The sequence below is a fragment of the Phodopus roborovskii genome, unplaced genomic scaffold (genome assembly GCF_943737965.1).
Source record: "Phodopus roborovskii unplaced genomic scaffold, PHOROB, whole genome shotgun sequence".
NCBI lineage: Eukaryota > Metazoa > Chordata > Mammalia > Rodentia > Cricetidae > Phodopus > Phodopus roborovskii.
Window position 1 is genome coordinate 14,169 of NW_026126932.1, and position 9,126 is coordinate 23,294.

At 39.4% G+C, this 9,126-nt stretch overlaps 1 pseudogene; it reads left to right on the top strand.

Moving 5' to 3' along the window:
• Positions 1 to 2,193: 2,193 nt before the first annotated feature.
• On the top strand, positions 2,194 to 8,540 carry LOC127214676 (uncharacterized; annotated as a pseudogene).
• The last annotated feature ends 586 nt before the right edge of the window (positions 8,541 to 9,126 follow it).

A 9,126-nucleotide genomic window follows, 5' to 3' on the forward strand; every position in this document is an offset into this window, starting at 1 on the left:
GAGGCCTTGCACTGCTAGTCATAGTAAATTTAAATATGACAGAGAAACAGTGGAAAAGTAAATATTGCCATTGACAAGAGGGACCAAGAGTTAAATATATTTACTGATAGGCAGGCAGGTAAAGGGGAGGGGCCTCATCCTTAACAAAACTGATAAACTTCTTCACCCTGTTGAGTGAAGCTTGGCCATATAAAACAGGGCTGGTGAGTCATTTCACCATCAATAGGCCTCCTGCTACTGCTAGACCTGTACAATTTCAAGGCCTAATCAGGACATGTTTATGCCAAAGCTGCACCTCTGCCTACATCCCATGCTGACACAGTTGGGATGATTTGCTCTGTTCTATTCCTTCCCTAGAAAGCATATTAATAACTTGCCTCATTAATTATCCCTGGTTGGGACTGGAGAGTTTGTTTGGTGACTAAGAGCATGCACTGTTCTTGGATAAAAACAATTCAGTCCCCAACACTCCTGCGTCAGCTCACATCATGTATGTCTTGTCCTAGGGGATTCAGTGACCACTCTGGCTTCATTGGTACACACACACATGCACATAAAGAGTTTCAGTTGAATTACCCTGTAATGGGGCAACAATGCCACTATTAGATAACACATGTTAACAAATAAAAAGCTAAGTGCCAGGAGTAGATTATTTCCTGTTTACTAGTTTGGCCCATATACTTCTCTTTATCATGAGTTATTGTAAATACTGTTGATCACCCTTTGAAACTTGATGGTAAGAACCTATTTAATAAGTCAACGAAGATGGAGAAATTAAACTGATACTCCCCTTGGCACGTCATGCTTAGTGGATAGCTTTCATAGTGCTAGAATGTGCTATGTATCCTGCTGGAGGAAAAGATGAATTGTCAGTCTTTCTGGTTTCTGAACCCCATGAGCCACAGTCTTGCAGACGTGTCCATTAGCTCAATAGTGGCACAAATGTCATGGGAGTAACCAACTAACTTCTGATTCAATTTAAGGTCTACTTCATAAGCTGGAACCCATATGTGGCACCATTTTGGGGACTAAGAACTTGTGACTAGACAAGACATAAACCCTCAGAGAGAACCCATGACTATTACTCTGATAAATGGATGCATTATTAGATCAACTCCTAATAAATTTTTGCTATAAACTCACATTGGTTCATCAGTCAGTCTTTTTCAGAGAAGCTTCTTGATGCAACATGTGGTGATTGTCAAGGACCCAGAAATCACTGTGCTGCGGAGAAAAGGCTATAGCACAGTCAGCCCCAGATTGGACAATTCTATCACACACCATCTTCCCAAGGTCAGAGGTCACTGAAGAAGAAGGAGTGGAAAGACTGTGAGAGCCATAGGTGGGTGATGACTACAAGAAGACAGCATCTTCTGGATACAGCAGGGCAACTGCACACATGAACTCACAGAGATATACATAAGACTTGCAAAGGATCAAGCCAGACACAGTTCCAGTAAGAAGAGGGAAGCTGGGCAACCACACTTAGCTAAGAAGCTATTGGCAGATGGTAGCAGCTGGGAAGGAGATTTAGGTTTATTTAATGGTGCAGACCTGGATATATATATATATCCCTCCTCTTAAGGTTTTACATCTAAGAATATTTGGGCACTACAACCTGTAATGTCAACCAGAGTTTCTTTATTGTGGGGGGGGGTAGCACAAAACTGGGTTGGTAATGAACAGTGGGTGCATCTATAAGGAGCAGAGGGATCAGGGGAGGATAATAAAAATGCATCGCACAACATTCTCAAAAACAATAAAATGAGGAAAAAGTAAATAAATTATACGAGGGCTCGCTATCTCTCTCTCCTCCTCTCTCTCTCTCTGTGTGCGTGAGTGTATTCTTTTATGTACATTCATCACCTTAAATAACACAGGATACACATAATTCAGTAACCCTGGTGCAGGCATTCACTGTGGACCTGAGACTCGCTCATTTGGGAAAGGTTTCCAGTTTATTCATAATGTGTTTTGCAGACATCTGTGGTTCAAATTGAGGGGAAACCAGCAGAAGGCACTGACTATTCAGATGTGGTTATTGTCTCATCAGGTGATGGCTTCACAAGACAGACTGTCACTGTGCAGAAGGAGGTCCTTGTTTATGATTGAGGAGTTGCAATAAGGTTCTGAGGAGACTTGTTCTGTGAGTTTGGTGAACTCAAGAACCAAGTGTCACTGTCTTCTGAGAACATGCTTCCTGACACCTGCTCAGTTCTGCTGATCTTCTTGATTTTCAGTGAGTTACATTTACCTACGTGTTGATGATGAAATTTTCTTACAGCTGTGGGAGTCTTTACCTTCTTCCCCACATAGAAAAGTGATTCCTTCTTATTGATTGATTTTCAGGAAAAACCAATGGAGACTTAGTGATCCAGACAGGGGACCTGGTTACGGTCACAGAGGGGTCACTGTTGATGCTGAACTGCACTTATCAGACTACTGATTCAGCTCCTGTGGTTTTCTGGTACATACAATATCTCAATAAAACCCCTCAGCTCCTCCTGAAGAGCCTCACAGACAACAAGAGGACAGAGCAGCAAGGGTTCCACGCCACCCTCCATAAGAGCCGCAGCTCCTTCCACCTGCAGAAGTCCTCAGTGCAGCTGTCAGACTCTGCCCTGTACTACTGTGCTCTGAGTGACACAGTGAGGGAGATGCAGGGGAAGCTGCACACAAACCAAGGTGCAGGAGGGCGGAGGGGAGTGGCCCTGTGAGGGAGGGATGGTGACTTCTCTATGTGGGGTTTACAGAGTCTTCTGAAAAACAGCAACAAAACTCAGGTCAAATTCCTAGAAACCTAGGAATCTGTGGATTTTCTGACAAGATAGGGTTGAAGTCATTTCCAGAGATAATGCAAGCTTTGATCCCTAGAAATACAGTTCTCTCACTAATTGGAAGACCTCTCACAGACAACAGCTCCAGGAGATTCAAGACATGAGATTTATCTCTACTGAGGTTTCTTACAAAGCTTAGTGATTTAAAATTTTCATCAGTCTTCTGCTCTTCCCTCACAAATTTATGACTAAATGAGGAACATAGACTGAAGTCTTTAAAAATATGGTTCACTCTCACTCCACAACTTTAGAATCCTCCTCTCCTTAGTCCATATTTCAGAGAGTTTAGGTTAACTTCTGGGCTATAACTGTTCTATTGCTGTAAGAGACACCATGATCGAGACACCTTATGGGAAAGAGCATTTATTTGCCAGTTTGTTTACAGTTTCAGAGGTTGAGCAATGATGATCATGGTTGAGAACATAGTAGAATAGTAGCAAACAGTCAGGCATGTCCTTGAAGCAGTAGGTGAGAGCTTACATCTGACTAACAAGAGACTGGGAGAGTGAGAGACTGGGTCTGCCTTGGACTTTGAGATTCCAAAGCCTACCACCAGTGGCACACCTCTTCTGACAAGGCCACACCTACTGATCATTCCTAAACCACCAGCTCAGGACCAAACATTCAGATATATGAGCCTATGGGGCTATCTCTCTGAAACCTTCACACTCCCCAACAGCATTCACTTAGCAAAGCTGCGCAGGAAACACCTGTTGGAACTCTCAAGATGATGCCCGGGAGCCAGCTCCTGCGGATTGCTACACAATGTAAGAGATAGCCTGGTCAGAAAAAGAGTCCCCCTTTGTGTCTACTTTTATAGACCACTGCACTCTGATTAAATCCTGAGGACATGGTATCTTCACTCATCTAAATCAGAATTAAATTCTCTGATAATTCTTCTGCAATGTGGGAAAGGAAGCCAAGTTTTTGATCCATCATAATTCTAGAATCAAAATGCTGGTTTAAAGGAAAATCTTCTAGTACTCACATTTATCTCTCTCTAAAGGAAGAAAGATCTGAAATCAAGGACCACAGTGTCTATCAAAAAAGATTCATATTTTTGTTCACAAATAACAACAAAGTAGTATTTGCTATCCTAATTATTAGGGAGCAAAATAGGAGACCAAACAACATTATTTAAACTACAAAACTTACTTTAACAGTACATCATAGAACTGATCTCTCAGAAGAGTGCCTGTCAAACCTAGAATGAATGAAGGCCCAATCTAACAAAACTCCATTCCAGGCCTGGGAAACCTCCCTTCAAGTTGTTAGTTAGGGGCTTCCAGAGTCTTCTGCAAAAAACAAGCTATTGCCATTGGCATTGATTTCCCTCATACAATTTGAAGGTAAGATCCCTTTTCTTAGGACAGGAATTGGGGATATTTAGCTAGAACTGACCTGAATACTCTTCCCTAAGGATGAGTTTCTATAGTATATGAAGTTTCATGTAAGATTCCAATGAAGAAGAGCATTAAATAATCCTAAGAAGTTGTATAAAGACTATGAACCAAAACAATGACCACCATGGCAAGATGTTCACAAGTGAGCAATAGCAGCATTTTTTATCTTTGTGGAAACTAATGTATGCCTTCTTGAATTTAGGGGTGCTGAATAGCAATGGATTTAGGTGCAATTCTGTAAACCTAGTTAACTACCCATGGCTGGTGATGTCCTAGAACCTAGAGGAGAACCTTCTTCAACCACATTACTAAATCAATGTAGGTTCTACCTGTATTCTAAATATTTATAATTATACACTGCTGGAGTACAGCTCCTGAAGCTCAGAGAAACTAGACATGAGGTATGATGTAGGGGCTAAACATACACAGAAGACTTTGCTGAGGGGTAAAACTTAATATCCCTGTTTTTATTTTTATCTTAATGATTTTATACCACCTAAGACAAAAATCTCTATGCAAGAAGGAAACCATCTCACAACTGCAAGTTACTTATTTTCCAAAAACAAATTAAAATCTAACACATGAATAAATCACAATATGATCACAGTTACATGTTTTATTAGACACCCACATGTAAATAAACATCTCCTTTATATTAATTTTCAGTCATGACATCTTCACTCCAAAGCGATGATTTTTGATTATTGGCAGACTAAGCTTTAAGCTTGTCAAGTTTATGTCACAGGTTCCTTTGTGCTGGCAGGCAGCTGCTTGTGGTTATAGTGTAGCAGATGTTTATTTCTATTTTATTCTACAGAACCTTAGTGAAGTCGTCTACCTAACCATCTATTTTTCTTAACACACACAAGAGTCATATAATTTCCTTTCACAATTTGATTTCTCAACATGCTTACTGACACCAGAGATTAATTCTATAAGCTACATGACCAAGGAACTCAGACCTAACCTTCGACATAGGGACATAATTGTCTGCTTTAATCATCAGACTGTTTTTTCCACAGGCAGAATGTATGTGCATATAGTGCAAAAAACTTTCTTGTTTTCATCAGCCAGTCTCACATCTCTATGCTTCATTTCCATATAAAAATCATATTTGTTATGATATTCAAGTAAATTGTGCAGTGAGGATTTTCCCATGAAGCATTCACACTACACTAGATACAGTGGGGTTTCCCCACTCAAAACTCATACCATGCCAGACCCTGATGGGGAAGTCTTTTGTACATATGTTTCTTTTATTAGTTGATGAATAATACAATGTTGATCAATAGGGAAGCAAGGTAGGCAGGACTAGGAGACAAGGAGGATTCTGGGGGAGGTAGAAGAGAGGAGTAGTGGCAACAAGATCTTGGGAGGAGAAGGCACATGAATTTGGCATTCTCAGTAAGATAAGACCATGTAGAAATAAATATATTAGTAATTATGGGTTAATAATTAAAACAAAACTAGCCAATAAGAAGCTCTAGACATTTGCCAACAGCACTACAATTAATACAGCATCTTGTGAGTTATTTAGAGCTCTGAGGCAGGCGTGGAACCAGGCGGGAACATCAATAGCACTGTATGCTATTGTGTTGTCCTTAAATTGTTTGACTGGTGAAGAAATAGCAACAACTACTAAAACAAATGCTCCTAGATTAATCCAATGTATATATTTTAAAAATGCCTTGACTTCAAAATGTAAGTATAAGGACAGGTTCTTGAGAAAAAAGATTTTGCTTGTGCCTCCAAAGAAAATGTGAAGCTAAGGATTCCTTCTAGACTAATATGGATTGATGAAGCAAGAGCCCATAAAACAGTGCCCCAGGTGATCCAGCACCGAAAAGAGCTAAGATGCTACAGCCTTGCAGACTACAAAAAAACTAGGACTTGGCCAAGTTTCTGGGTTTTGTCATGATCTTCATGGTATAAACAGCACCCCCAAACAACAGGAAGTAGTTTAGAGAGAACAACACTCATATTCCCAAATATTGTTTGTTTTCATTCAAATTGGGTTGGTTATAAATGGTTAATGATCACTACCAATCTCTTTTTAAAGGTAAAAGAGGGATTATGGTATAGAAATGAATACTTTGTTTTGAAATGATTTTCATTTATTGGTAAAATTATGGTCAATTTTGTGATATATATATATATATATATGTGTGTGTGTGTGTGTGTGTGTGTGTGTGTGTGTGTGTGTGTGTGTGTGTGTCCTTGTTTAGGTATTGTGTTTGTATAGTTCATTTTAAAATATAATGTATAATTAAGTACAAATTATACATAGTTACCTTTAATAGTCAAAACTTACAATTAGGTCACTTAGGTTTTTCTAGAAGTATAGAAATGTATTTCAAATGAATAGGCATTCTTCAAACCTTTCAAATACCTACAGACTATGGCATTTAAAATGTTTTAGAGTTTTTCTTGACAACGAGACATAACTGCTCCTGGCAACACTACCTCTGTCACAAAGGTAGATGGACATCAAAGATATTCATTATGGGATTTATTTCCAATATGACAAGATTAGCCATTTGGGCAAGAAGCTGCTGTTGTCTGTATTGATTGACTTTATGCTGTATGAAATGGACATACAGGACTCACAGGAAAGTGACTGTTGAAACAAGATGGACATTGTTACAGGGTTCCTATTTTATGGAAAAGTCTGCCATACATTCTGAAGGACACAGAGAAAAGTGACTGACAAATTGCCAATACAGGAAGACAGTTTAAAGTTTCCTGTGAGGCTGGAGTCTGTCAGAAACACTATGGCCTATAGGCCAAAGATAGACCATTACAAATGAACTTTGGGTGACTGATCAGGCAGCAAGTTGTCTCTGTCCATTCTAGAGCTTACATGTTGTTTTTCTGTGGTTTTTGATGGAGTTGAAAACAGATAGTCATGGTTATAGTTTTCCTTAGTTATGATAAAAGATAAGTTACATATAAGACTTTAGACTCTCCAAGATAGGATACATAAAATATTTTTTAAATCTTGCTAAATTTTATTGGACTAAATATTGTAATTATAGTTCTTGCTTAATAACTGCTTAGTTATATAGAATTTGACAATGTTAAATTTAAAACCTTTCTTTTTATTTAGACAGAAAAGAGAAGATGATGGGAGATGTCATTTTGTACATGTATTTCTCTTATTGGCTGATGACTAAAACACTGTTGGCCAATAGGGGAAGCAAGATAGGCAGGACTAGGAGACAAGGAGGATTCTGGTAGAGATAGGAAAGAAGAGTAGTTGTGATGAGATCTCTGGAGGAGAGGACACATGAATCTGGCGTTCTCAGTAAGATAAGACCATGTAAAAATACCTATATTAGTAATTATAGGTTAATAATTAAGACAGAGCTAGCCAATAAGAAGCTCTAGATATTGGCCAACAGCATTATAATTAACACATCATCTCATGTGTTATATGGGGGCTCTGATGTAGGTGTGGCACCAGGCAGGAACACCACAACAAAACCCAGATTACACTACAGCAGCAAGTAGGAGAAGCACCTATAGAAGTAAGGGGCATTATGGAGACAACCCTTCTGGTGGGGAGAGCTTTGCCTATCCAGAGTACATTGATCCCAGCTATGCTCACTGGTGAGCCATACTCCCTAGGCTTCACTGCCAACTGCAGCTTTTCCAACATGGCCACTGCCAATACACACAGGTAAGTGTAGTTCTATCCCCTCATGAAGGAAACTTCATCTTGAAGCAGAGAGTGGCTACTACAGTCATAGATAACTGCTCAAAAAGTACAGAATAAATATTGTGATGTTTCTCGTCCCAGTTAACACATCTACAATGCAATTCCCACACCCAAGGCTCAGGGAACATCACAGAACAGGAGGAGGAGGGCTCCTGTAAGAACAGAGGACCAGGACACCAGTAGAGAGGTGACATGAGGAAGACAATTTGTTCATTGCTGATGAGAATACAAATGGGCACAAACAATATTGAATTCAGTGTGGCAGTTTCTACAAATGTCGAACAGACTTGAGGAATTAACCAGACGATTCTACATCTTTCCACAGAGGTGCCTGCTCTTCCATGTTCATTGCTGCTCTGTTCATATCACTAGGAATTGAAAACACTCTAGTTGTCCATCAACGATGGACATGTGAAAATGTGACACAGTTACAAGGTGGAACATTATTCGGCTGATAAGAAAAATGAAATTATGAAAATTTTAGGTAAATGGGTGGAAGTGGAAACAGTCATCCTGAATAAGATAACCCAGATCAAGAAGAACAAACAGTATTTTCTCAAGTATGTGGATGCTGGCTTTTAATATATGTGTTTCATTGAGAATACCCATAGAACTTCTAATATAGTTATCAACAAGAGGACATGAGGAAGGAGGGAATATTCAGAGGAAGGGAAATTAGAAAAACAAATTTCTAAAAAGGGGAAATTAAACAGGCAGTATTTAAAAGTATGGGGATAGGAGGGTAGGATAGAGGAAGGAATGTCAGGTAGTGATATCTAACTCTAAAGGCATTTTGAACAAAAAAGTATAGAAAACCAGTTTTAGAAACTTCCTGAAACATGTAATCCAACCAAAGTTGAGTCTAGCAATAATCAGTGATCATAAATACACAGTTAGAGGGCAGTTTCACAGGACCATTTAGGAAAATAATCTTATAGTAGTTTCCCCTAGGGCCCATGACCTACTGAACCATGGGATTCTTGGCCATGTTCCAGCACTAGGTATGAATTCCCTCCCTTTAAGTAGGGCTCAAATCCAACCAGAAAGCATTGCTGTTCTGTAGCAGTCAGGACACTGTTGCACACATTACCTGGAAGTTCAATACTCTAGCATGCAGGATCCAGGTATCATTAATACTGTTGTTATCCTTTCTTTTCTGGCAGCCTAA